The sequence below is a fragment of the Sylvia atricapilla genome, chromosome 11 (genome assembly GCF_009819655.1).
Source record: "Sylvia atricapilla isolate bSylAtr1 chromosome 11, bSylAtr1.pri, whole genome shotgun sequence".
NCBI lineage: Eukaryota > Metazoa > Chordata > Aves > Passeriformes > Sylviidae > Sylvia > Sylvia atricapilla.
The window spans coordinates 906,994-919,222 of NC_089150.1; the positions used below are offsets into that span (position 1 = coordinate 906,994).

At 54.8% G+C, this 12,229-nt stretch overlaps 1 protein-coding gene across 1 annotated transcript in view; it reads right to left on the reverse strand.

Moving 5' to 3' along the window:
* Positions 1-1,474: 1,474 nt before the first annotated feature.
* Positions 1,475-12,229, reverse strand: part of GRM7 (glutamate metabotropic receptor 7) — a 196,682-nt gene continuing 185,927 nt past the window's right edge. The window contains 1 exon segment of the mRNA XM_066327148.1: positions 1,475-1,541. The gene's annotated coding sequence lies outside the window, so the exon portion shown is untranslated.

Below are 12,229 nucleotides of genomic sequence, written 5' to 3' on the forward strand. Positions count from 1 at the left end.
CTGGCTTTTGGGGCTGTGGGACCCCAGCCTGGCTTTTGGGGCTGGTTGGAACTGTGGGACCCCAGTCTGGCTTTTGGGGCTGTGGGACCCCAGCCTGGCTTTTGGGGCTGTGGGACCCAGTCTGGCTTTTGGGGCTGTGGGACCCCAGTCTGGCTTTTGGGGCTGTGGGACCTCAGCCTGGCTTTTGGGGCTGTGGGACCCCAGCCTGGCTTTTGGGGCTGTGGGACCCAGTCTGGCTTTTGGGGCTGTGGGACCTCAGCCTGGCTTTTGGGGCTGCTCCAGACCTTTCCAAACCCCTTTCAAACACTTCTCCCCCTGCACTCAGCTCCCCCAGGACCTCCTCCAGACTGCTCCCTGTGCACAAGCCCCTCTGCGCCGGGTTTTCGGCTGTCTGACAATGCCGTGAAATAAATGTTAAGTCACGAGGGGGAAGGGGGAGGGAACAACTGAAAAAATATATTTATTGGAGTAAATAAAAAAAAGTTAACCAAAATCCTTTATTGATACATTCTTGGATAATATCACAGGATCGAGAGAATGGAAGGGGAGGGAGGAGGTTGCGGCAAAGATTGGTTTCACTAAATTGGCACATAAGCAGCAAGATTAACGAAATTACTTATTACAAACAGTATAAAACATACATGCTTCTGTAAGTCCTTATCACACTGGTCAATCATGGTGGGGCATCAACAAAGAAAAACCTCAAGACATGTAAAAGCCATATTCTTTCCTCCAAATATCATAAGAATCATTGAAATTATTGCAAAATAGTCATATACCTTAAAGAAAAGAACGAAATAGAACACAAATACAAATATCAAACATAAATTATTAACATGTACCATAAAATACATTACTGGCATGCATTCCGAAGATCAAGACCTCTACTAAAACTCAGCAAAAATCCTTCCTGCTCCCTCTGCAGCCCATCGGAGGTGTGAAGGGGGGGGACAAACTTCGCCAGCACAGTTTTTGGTCTTTAAATTCTCTTTTTTTTTGTTTGTTTGCTTTGTTTAGTTAAAAAAAATAAGGTATGTGGATCGCAGTGATACAAGAGTAATGATACAAGTCATGTACACAGGTCTCAGATCCTCGGGTGTCGGTCGGTGCCCAGAGCACAGCGCCTCAACCAAACTGTGCCTCCCAAAAAACCCCAGACAGCGACCTGGGGACGACACGGATGGCTGTATGCAAAAAAATCCTCACAAACTGTACAGAGAGTTGAAAAACTTGCAGTCTGGAAGTACATAGAAAGACAGAATTAGCCCCTTGGAGCGGCGAGCGGCCGAGCGCTGCCGAGGCGGGTCCGGGCCCGGCTGTGCCCGTGCGGGGCTGGCAGCGCTGGGGACACCCCGGGGACACCGGGGACATCCCGGGGACACCGGGGACATCCCGGGGACACCGGGGACATCCCGGGAGCGGCCTCCTCTGGCCTCCCCCGGCCGGAGCCCCGCGCTGGAGCTGGGCCGGCCCTGGCCCACGGCGGCTGGCTCAGATCACCAGGTTGTTGTAGCTGACGTATTTCTTCTTGGCAGCCGGGCCTGTGGGACAAGGGACACGGGTCAGAGCCCGGGGGGCTGGGGACACGGGAATGGGGACACGGGAATGGGGACACACTGGGAATGGGGATACGGGAATAAGGACACACCGGGAATGGGGACATGGGAATGGGGATACAGGAATGGGGACATGGGAATGGGGATACAGGAATAGGGACACACTGGGAATGGGGACACGGAAATGGGGACACGGGAATGGGGACATGGGAATGAGGACACACTGGGAATGGGGACACAGGAATGGGGATACACCGGGAATGGGGACACACCGGGAATGGGGACACAGGAATGGGGACACAGGAACAGGGACATGGGAATGGGGACACGGGAATGGGGACACGCCAGTGGCTCCCGTCCCCAGCTCCCACCCACAGGGCTCCGGGCTGGCGGCTCCAGGCCAGCCCCAGCCCCAGCCCCAGCCCCAGCCCCAGCTCTGGCTATAAACAGAATCAGCCCGGATTGATTTTGTCAGGCTCCCGCAGTCTGGCTGACTGCGCTGCTCAGGCACCACAACCAGATCCTATTAAGATTTCTTTCTTACAAAAACAGTGACATTTCCTCCAACTTCTTAAATCTCCTGGGCTAAACTTGGCTTTTCTCATGGATAAAGTGATTGTTATTCAAGTTTTATGACTTCTGAGAACTTTTCAATATGGGGATGAAGGTACCAGCTTTCCTAATTATGACCTTCAAATCCAATCTGTTTGCAAACAGAAGGAAATCAAACCAGTCAGAATTTTATGAGCCCCACTACACGCGCCAGTCAAGAAAAACTGCAAATATTTGCAGCTGAACACAAAGCAAAATGTTCTGCAGTACTCTGGCTACGCTGACAGATCCAGGCCACAGAACCACGGAATATCCTGAGTGGGAAGGGACCCACCAGGATCATCCTGTCCCTGCACAGACCCCCCAGATCCCACCCTGGGCATCCCTGGAGTGCTGCCCAAAGGCTCCTGGAGCTCTGGCAGTGCCCATTCCCTGGGGAGCCCGGGCAGTGCCCAGCACCCTCTGGGGATGAACCTTTCCTGATCTCCAACTTAAACTCCACCGAGACCAGAAAAAGAGTCTGGACTTACAGTTATCCCGGTTTGCTAACACACTGAAGTCAAAATCCCACAGTCTTTTGGACTCCCAGAGCTCTGTGTGTGTCCCCAGCATCCCCTGCATCCCTACCAGCCCCTGAGCATCCCCTACATCCCTGCCAGCTCCCCAAGCGCCCCCGAGCCCCCAGAGCCCAGACACAGCTCCCTCTGCTCCCACCCAGGCTGGGGTGTCCCCGCGGGGGTGTCCCCAGCCAGCAGTGTCACCTCTCAGCCGTCACTGCTGCTTTTGCAGGAACACTTGCTCTGCCCTCGCCCAGCAATTCAGACTGTTTTGGGCACAGAGTGCGGATCAATATTTCCCGTGGGGTTCCCTGTTTCCCTGACAAAGACAAGGAAAGGATTCTAGCCCCGGGTGTTTCCAAGATGGACACGTAGGAGCAGAACACGTGTGGCTGCAGCCCTTTGCAGTGTTATCAGAAAGCCTCATTCTGCTCTTCCCTCATGCCCCAGACAGGAGCCAGCGCTGTCTGTTCAATCAAGGACTGATCCCACAAAGTGCTGATCATCTTCAGTTCCCATTAACTTCTCTTGCACAGGAAGGTGTCCAACATCTGCCAGGATAAAACTCATTATCCTTCAAGGCTACACTACATATATCCAATAAACTGGGGAACGCTATTAAACGCTGAAGAAGGGTAAAATGAGCCTGGGAAAAAAAAAATGTCACCGTGGAACAGGTTGCAAAGTAATTCCACGTATTATTTTGTGATGTACTTCAGCTTTAGCCATTACATGCTCCAATTTCAGGGAGCAGCAGCGTTGCTGTGACAGAGATTTCGTGCTCCCACTGCCAGTCCAGACCGTGGCAGCCCTCCAGTGCCCCCGGGAGTGACCGGGGCTCTCAGCAGAGCCAGCCATTTGCTGGTGAGTTTTCTCACCAGTTCAGCCCCAGAACTCCTTTCCCATTTGCACCAGGACAAGGAACCAGCGGAGCCAAAGGGCTGGAGCCAAGGAATGCTGAGGGTTGTCTGCCTGGACGGGCCCTGGGACAGTGACACAACCCTCGGCACGGCCCTGCCCCACCGGGATAACGGAGCTGACAAAAGCATCATCCGTCATCCCGATGCGATGATCAATAAAAGGCGAGTTGTTTTCAGAGAGAAGAGACAATCTTCTCGCACGGCGCTCCGGGCTTGGGCACGGCACCGGCACCGGTATCGGTATCGGTACCGCCGGCACACGGAGCGCTCTGAGACAGTGAGGGCTGCCGGTACCGGGCACGGCCCGGCCTCTGCACAGCCCAGCCTTTGACCAGGATTCATGGTCATTAATGGTCATTCATGGTCATTCATGGTCATTAATGGTCATTCATGGTCATTCATGGTCATTCATGGTCATTGACACACACAGCCCTGTCACCGCCTGCCCGCGGGGCCCGCAGCGAGCCAGAGCAGTGTGTGCGCTGTGGGGACACTTCCCATGGGGACACTGCCCGTGGGGACACTGCCTGTGGGGACATTCCCCATGGGGACACTGCCCGTGGGGACACTGCCCATGGGGACATTGCCCGTGGGGACACTGCCCGTGGGGACATTCCCCGTAGGGACATTCCCCGTGGGGACACTGCCCGTGGGGACATTGCCCGTGGGGACATTGCCCGTGGGGACACTGCCTGTGGGGACACTGCCCGTGGGGACAGTGCCCGTGGGGACACTGCCCATGGGGACATTGCCCGTGGGGACACTGCCCGTGGGGAGCCGCGGACCCACTCAGCAGCCGAGGCTGGCAAAGCCCCTGAGATCAGCGAGTCCAACCTGCACATGACACCACCACGGCCACCAAACCTGGCAGTGGCTCACCTTTGGAACACCTCCAGGGCTGGGGACTCCATCCACCACTCCACGGGGAGCCTGAGCACTCCTTCAGGGAAGCAATCCCTCCTAATGCCCAGCCCGAAGTTCCCCTGCCGCACCCAGAGGCAGGTTCCTCTCCTGTCCTGGCAGAGGTGTCACCACGCTGTCACCCATGTCACGGCACACACAGACACCACCAGAACCCGACAGCTGCTCGAGGAAACCAAGGAGTATTCCATGGGGCACAGGAATTCATTCCCTGCCAGTGCAGTGAGAGCCTACCCCGTCCCCTCCCAGCGTGGGGAACAGCTGCATCTCTCTGCCAATAACACACAAAAAACAAACACACAGGAGCAAGAAAATCCTCTTTGGACTTATGAGTTTCATCACTTGGCTGGTTTTCATTATCTTGGGCACAGGTCACAAAGAAAGGAGCTCCCCCGGCACCCCAGAGAAGGCAGAGCTGTCAATACTGACTCAGGGCGAGATGTAATCACTCGCACTTCAATTTTATGCACATTTGTAACCTCTTCCATGCTTAAAGAGCAAAGATTTACAGTGCAAGAAATGAATTTTATTGCAGCCCCCAGGCACCTCAAGCTATCAGACATATGAAACATCATCTGAGCATTCCCAGCTCGGAGCAGGGCTGGACACCGGGATGGCTCCGAGCCTGAACTGCTGCTCTGATTCCCTCGGCAGTCACTGGGCCGGATAATTCTGAGCTCCTCTCTTTCATTTCCTTAATTCTGGCTTAGCAACCCATATCATTCGTGCCAGGCAGAGCAGAGGCTGATTATTAAATCCTACTTCTAGTCTATCTAAAAGCAAAATGGAGCTACGTGGCTTCTCCTCCATCTCTGCCAGAAAGACAGAGCTCTCCCCATGCTCTGCTGCCTTTCAATTGGGGAATTTAGATGAGAGCGAGATGAAAGCAAAAGGCCTAAATGATCCTACACGCCTGCCCAAACCCCAACGAACGCAATGAAGCTTGGAGAAAATAATTTTAAATTTGGTATCTAAATGTAAATGGATTGTTCTTTCACGTTTTGACATCTCTGTCGTTGTGCTAGCACAGTGTTCTGGCACCTGCTCAGGTCTCTCAGTGGCTGCACTGTGCAAAGCCACGTCACTGCCTGTGCTGCCGGGTCCCTCCAGCCCGGACCTGTGGCTTTGATGCCGAGGAGCAACGGAACATCCTGTTCTAACAATACCACATCAGTAAATTAAATAACAACTGGAACATTAGGACAAAGTGTGTTCCTCCCTGATTGCTTTGCAGCCTGCTCTTAGGAATTCTGTCCCCAGCTGTCAGACCGCCCCGGGGCTCCTGGGGCAGCAGCAGAGCCGGGAGCAGGACGGCATTCCGGGAGTGGGAGGCTCCTCCAGACAGCACCAGGCAGGGCCAGGGGCTCAAAGCATTCCACGTTTGCTCCTTTCTGATGATTCTGGGCCACAATGGGCCAGCTGGCAGCCGGTGATGAGCTGGCCAGGCTCCGGATGTGCCAGCCACAGGACACGCTCAGGGGACACAGTGCTCAGGTGACACAATGCTCAGGGGACACAGTGCTCAGGGGACACAGTGCTCAGGTGACACCGTCAGAGAGTCACTGAATTGCTGGGAAACTCCTCCAACATCATCGAGTCAACCCTTCCCAGCACTGCCCAGGCCACCACTGCCCTGTGTCCCCCAAGTGCCACATCCACACAACTTCTAAATCCCTCTAGGGATGGGGGCTCCATCCCTGCCCTGGGCAGCTGTGCCAGGGCTGGGCAGCCCTTTCAGGACAGACATTCTCTCTAAGATCCAACCTAAACCTTCCCTCGTGCAACTCAAGGCCATTTAGTGATGTCCTGTGACAAATGCTGATTCTGATGGGCACGGCCCTTTAGGTTCTGCAGCAGAATAACTGGGTGATTGTCCTTAGGAGCCACTGAAAATCCCAAAGCTGGCTGGAACTGTCAGGGGAGAGAGCCTGAGCACCCTGCTCTGTGCACCCTGGATGTGCCAGAGCACCCTGGATGTGCCAGAGCACCCTGGATGTGTCAGAGCACCCTGGATGTGTCAGAGCACCCTGGATGTGCCAGAGCACCCTGCTCTGAGCACCCTGAATGTGCCGAAACACCCTGGATGTGCCAGAGCACCCTGGATGTGCCAAAACACCCTGGATGTGCCAGAGCACCCTGGATGTGCCAGAACACCCTGGATGTGCCAGAGCGCCCTGCTCTGTGCACCCTGGATGTGCCAAAACACCCTGGATGTGCCAGAGCACCCTGGATGTGCCAGAGCACCCTGCTCTGAGCACCCTGAATGTGCCAGAGCACCCTGGATGTGCCAGAACACCCTGGATGTGCCTCAGCACCCTGCTCTGAGCACCCTGGATGTGTCAGAGCACCCTGGATGTGCCAGAGCACCCAGCTCTGAGCACCCTGGATGTGCCCTGCTCACCTCGGGGCGTTCGGAATGCAATGAACAATGGGACTTCCTTGAGCCCATTAGAATAACGAGGTTTGTGTGTGTGCACGCCGATGCCGCGCTCGGAGCAGCGCCGGGCGGATGCTGCAGGTGGGTTTCTGCAGGAGCCCTCTCCTGTCTGTCACTTCACATAGCTCCCGCCCTACACCGCTCGCGTTCTCTGTCGTAGCTTCAGGGCCCCGTGTTATTGTCCCTTTTAGACACGCAGTTTCCCGGGCCTGTCCCGAGGCACAGGCAGCTGCAGAGCGCAGAGTGAGTGACAGCGCCCCTGGAGCGAGCCCCGAGCTCAGGGCACTGCCAGAGCCCCGCACGGAGCAGCGCCGCGATGAGGAACAATTACAGATATTCACCAGCCCGGCTTCCTTTAATGAGCAATGCTTTGAAGTCCCCGGAAGGATTTAATGGGAAGGAAGAGTCCGACCTCGCCAGCTCCCCAGGGCACCTGGGGGTTTGAAGCAGGTTTTTCTTTCAAAAGTCTGTTTTAGCTTGGAAAGCTTTCAAGCAGCAGCAGCAGCTATCGGGGAGTGAGTTTTTAATTCCTCAGGTTTGGTTACAATGCTCTTTCTGTGAGAGCTGGGGATGCATCCGAGAGGAAGAGTAATAAAGGCAGTTCTTGGAGAAGATAATGGTATAATAATAGCATCAATTCAGGTCAAAGTGGCAGTGATCTGACCCTCTTAGAGCTTAAGACAGTCTGGGAGGGCTGGAGCACCCAGAGGCAGTGTTTGCTTTGCTGTCCTGCAAATGTGTCGGAGTGAGGCCAGCCGCCGGTGAACCTGTCTGCGCACAGGGCGAAGGAGCCCCGGGTCAGACAGCCCAGGGCTCCATCAGACACACGCTGCACCGCAGCACGGAGCCAGGCTGCCCTGCCTGCTCCCGGGACAGCGATTCCCGTTCGTGCCAGGGAAGCAGGCTTTCCCCCAGTGAAGCCCAGAAAACCTCCTCATCCCCGTCACCCGCGGAGGCGCGGCACGATGGAAAGGTGATTGTGGCGCACAGGGCACGGCTTTGGAAAGGGGCAGGCAGAAGGGACGGACTGCTGGAAAGCTGGGCAGGTTTTCCTCTGTGTACAGATAAATAACGGCCTTGGGCTCTGGCACAGGGGGACAGACAGAGCTGCTGTGCTGGGAAGCTTTTCCTAACGGCATGGGGTAACCATCACACCCCCCTGACACTGCTCTGGACAGCAAATTGCGGCTGTCTACAAAGAGAAGTCAGAAAAAATCCTGGGGAGCATAGCACAAAACATGCACTGCTTATTTTCCGGAGAGTGCAGTGGTGTCTGCTCAGCTCTCCAGCCTGGAGAGGGATTGCAGCCCACTGAGATCCCGCTGAGCTCCTGCTCGAGCCAAGGGCAAAGCAGCACCTGGGGATGTCAGCACTGCCAGCCCCCAACATTTACAATAAAGTACAGAACAGCAAGTTAATGACTTCTTACGATGCCTCTGTGACAATTTCCCTCTTGGGTTGGTGGCGCTTTCCCAGCTCTGGGCAGTGAGCTCAGTTTGTCCCTGGCCAGGGGTGACTCCCAGGCTGGTGGCAGCTCAGTGTACACCACCACAGCTCCCCATGGTCTGTGCCTGGAGCTGCCCAGAGCTCTGTCAGCCCACTGAGCTCCCGTGAGAAGGGCTGAGATGGTGTGTGTGCCTGCAGTGACACACACTGCTCCACTGCCAGCGCTGGGGGACAGGAGATGGTGTGCAGGGACACACACTGCTCCACTGCCAGGGCTGGGGGACAGGAGATGGTGTGCAGGGACACACACTGCTCCACTGCCCAGGGCTGGGGGACAGGAGATGGTGTGTGTGACTGCAGGGACACACACTGCTCCACTGCCAGGGCTGGGGGACAGGAGATGGTGTGCAGGGACACACACTGCTCCACTGCCAGGGCTGGGCTGGGGAGCAGCTCCACCTCTCGGCTTGGAGGAGTTTTCAGGGTGGGACCTCGGAGATGGGTCCGGAGATGAACCTCCCCATCTGGGCCACCACAATAAACGTGACTGTGAGTCACAGAGCAGAGCCAGCCCGTCATGGCCTCAAAAATCATCAGGGGTTTGCCAGAAAGAGAACGATGGGATTGAGATTCTGAGTCAGGAAATAGGACTGTGATAGAGAAGGATTAGTTGTACCCTTCCAAATAAAAGCTAAAATCAACAAAGTCCGGCGCTGCTGAAGAACATCCATCTCAAGCACGCTGGGCTGCATCCTCTCCCTATCTCCTGTCTGGCTGCATCTTCCCCCATCTCCTCCGTGTCTGCTCTGCAGATAAAAACTCCTGCATCAGGTGAAGCCTGAGAGCATCTGCCCCATCCATCAGGATCAGGGGATGCACACCAGGAAGGCTGATCAACACCTCAGGCAGTGAAGGATGGCAGCGGGGCACGGGCAGGGCTCTGTGTGTGTGTGCAGTGACACTGGGGGACACAGATCCTGCAGGGGGGCACAGACAGGGCTGTGTGTGTGCAGTGACACTGGGGGACACAGATCCTGCTCCCAGTGGAGGAGGAGTGGGGATGGAACCAGGTCCCAGGGGACAAAGGAGCCGCTGCACAACCCTCACACCAATCCATCCCTGGAAAGGTGCACAGCATCCCAGGAAATGTGTTTGCAAGTGTTTATGAGATTATGGCGGGGAAGAAACAAACCCAACTCATATTCCTTAATTGGAGCCAGTGGTACAGAAAACCTGCTAATTCCAAGTCCATTCCTACTGCTGCGGTGTGAATGCTGCGGACTGGAAAGATAACAAATGGAAGCAAATTATTTTCACCTGCTTAAAACAAAGTCATTAACAGCACTTTGGTTATCTTACCTGGAAAGCCAGGCTCTGCAGAGAGCTGTTAGAGCCAAGTGTGAAAACAGTTTGCATGAAACATAATTAAAATTATGACCTGAGTGATGGCTAAAACATCCCCAAGGAGGCGTGCAGTCAGAGCTGCAGGAGAACGATTCACCTCTGCCTCCTGACTGTGTTGCTGAACTGGTTCCAGGATGTCCCCGGTGCCTTGTCCCCAAGCTCTGGGCACAAGCAGGGCTCCGTGGCACTGCCTGCTCAGCACATCTCCCCAGCCTTTCCTTCTCCTGCCATCCTGGCAGGGGCTGGGGGGCTCCATCCTCCTCACAGGGAACAATTCATGCCAAAATCCCATCCATCCCTGCCCTCAGGCAGCCGTTCCCTTGTCCTGCCCGTCCAGCCCCAGGGAATATCCTCTCTCCACCCTCCCTGTGGCAGCCCCTTCGGGCACCAGGAGGCCGCAGTGTGCTCACCCTGAGGCTTGTCTCCAGCAGCCCCAGCCCTCCCAGCCTTGCCACGGTTATACAGGGATCTCAGCAGCAAGATTTCCTTTCTCAGCCCAGGAACTGTCCCTGCTGCCAGCTGGCCTGCTCCAGCTCCTTGGCAAAGAGCTGCGAGTAACAAACATCTTAACGGGAGAATCAGGAATGTTCATGAGGTGCAGCGAGACTCAATTCAGTGGAAAATGTATTCGTGGTGTACAACTCTGTTACACAGTGTCTGACAAAATGACACTCTGGGCTGTGCTATTAAACAGACCAATTTTGCTGCAATCAACATTTAATTTTTTAGCAGAAGTCTTGATTTCAAATACCCTGGAAATGTTTAACAGCTGATATTAATAAAAGCCCAGATTTAATGCAGGGCTCTTTATCCCAGGGACATGATAAGCATCATGACAAGTGGTGTAGCTATGGCAACTTTATCTTTTCTATTTCTTTTTCCCCTGAGCAGCGAGAAGAGGCACCTCAGTGGATGCAGTGTGACTGCTGCCAGCCGAGAGGCACAGCTCAGGCTGCTGAGGGGAGACAGCCCAGGCTCCCACCCCAGCACGGGCTGCCCCTGCCCTCTCACCTGCCACATGGAGAGTTCCAGGGCTCTGTGTGGGTTTAACCCAGCTCCCCTCCTGCATTTTTCATTTTTCTCTATGGCTAAAAAACCCCCCTGACTTGTTCCCTGCTGTCAGAGTCCAGGTCAAACCCAGCCCAAAGCTGAACCCCTCTTTTCAGGGCCAAAGCAATGCTCTCCTCTGTTCAATCCCACTGGGACACCCCACCTTTGCTTCCCTGCAGCCAGGAAAGAGAAACAACCCCCTGAGATGTTCTCCAGAGGTGCTGGTGTGGCAGCAGTGCCTGTGGGAGAGGAGCACCCACAAATCTCAGTTTCTGATGGGCCATTTCTGATCTGCTGCTTCCTGACCTCCAGGGCCAAACCCACCCTGGTGCTGCACCAATCACTTCTCTGTTTGCACTATAAACACACCAACAGGTCCCTCATGTCCCGTGGGACTCCTGCCAGTGACAGGGCTCTGCCTCCTCCTCTGCGTGCTCCCACTCCAGCAGCACCCTCATTGCCAGAGCTGCTGCCATTTGTGTGGTTTGGTCCCCACGAGGTGACAGAACACACCAAGCCTTGGACAGCCTCACCGAAGACACACAACGAGGCAGGAACAGACATTTTTTGCTGTTCTTATACAATCTGAGCAGTTTTCTCCACACTTGCAGTCGTGCCCACAAAACCTGCCTGGATTCGTGTATTTGAGAAATTCCTTCTGCTGCAATACAGCTTGGGGTTTGTTCTCCTGGCCTTTTTACCCCACCATTATTAGAATGTCCTTCTGGACCTCACTTGCCAAATTTTCAATAGACTTAGGAACAAAAAGGGTCCTTCGAGGCCCTGCTGCTGCTGGGAGCTCTGCTGTCCCCAAAGACTGATTCCCGTGATTCCAGGGCAATGGAGCTGAGCACGTGGACTCTGATGTCCTGATCCTGCAGCTCCTGTCCTGAGGCACGGCCCCAGCAGGGAGGAGGATGAGGGAGAGCTCTGAGAGCCCCTCAGGAGCTGAGCCCTGACACTGGCCCTGCCTGGGACAAAGGGACACTTTATAAACCCCTGGGACATCAGAGAGCCAAAAGGCGCGGCTTTTCCCTGCTATTCCCATTTCTAAATGTGCCATCCTCCCTGAGAGGATGTGAGGATACATCTCTCATCCCTGAGAGGATGTAAGGATACATCTCTCATCCCTGAGAGGATGTGAGGATACATCTCTCATCCCTGAGAGGATGTGAGGAGTGATCCATCAGCCAAAGGGAGAACTCAGAGACACAGAGGGTTTGTTAAGCAGAGAAGTGCGAGGGACTGGTCCGGGAGGTGTGACTGTCCCTGCTCGCTCCTCACCCAGACTTCCCAGGGAAAAAAGATCACAAAAGAAGACAGAAAATACGGGATGAACTACGAATACTTACACACTAATTAATCCTTATTTGTGCTCACAGACAT